Here is a 777-nt window from a genome sequence, read left to right on the forward strand (position 1 = left end):
TATGAATTCCTGTGTTGTTTTTTCTAGGTCTGAGAAGAATGTTGTTGGTAATTTAATGGGTATTGCAATACACAATTTTTTAACAAATAAATTCCAGTTTTTGGGGGGTCGCCCCTCATACATACAATGGACTACTACACAACCTTTATAGAGAAGAAAATCTGGGCCAGGTGTGGTGGCTCACACCTGTAATCCCAGCAATTTGGGATGCAGAGTTGGGAGGATTGCTTGAGCCCTGGAGTTTGAGACCAGCCTGGGCAGCATAGCGAGACCTTGTCTCTACAAAAAAAAACCACAAAAAATTAGCCTGGCAAGATGGTGCACATCTGTAGTCCCCAGCTACTTGGGAGGCTGAGGTGGAAGGATTGCCTGAGTCCAAGAGGTCGAGGCTGTGGTGAGCCTACATTGTGCCACGGCACTCTAGTCTGGGTGACAGAGTGAGACTCGAACACAAAAAAAGAGAAAAATATTCTGTCATTTGTGACAACATCAATGAACTTGAAGGACATTATGCTAAGTGAAATAAGCCAGGCACAGAAAGACAGATACTACATGATTTCACTTTTAGGTAAAACCCTAAAATGTCAAACTCTTGGTAGAATGATGGTTACCAGAGGCTGGCAGGAGGGTGGGGAGAGAATTGGGGAAAGTGAAGATGGTCTAAGCATACAAAGTTTTAGTGATTTATTGCACAGCAGGATGACCATAGTGACCACAGGTAATGTATTATCTATTTCAAAATTGCTAAAATGGTGGATTGTAAACGTTCTTACCCCC

This window comes from Carlito syrichta, unplaced genomic scaffold (genome assembly GCF_000164805.1).
Source record: "Carlito syrichta isolate Samal-C Ts95f unplaced genomic scaffold, Tarsius_syrichta-2.0.1 Scaffold315119, whole genome shotgun sequence".
NCBI lineage: Eukaryota > Metazoa > Chordata > Mammalia > Primates > Tarsiidae > Carlito > Carlito syrichta.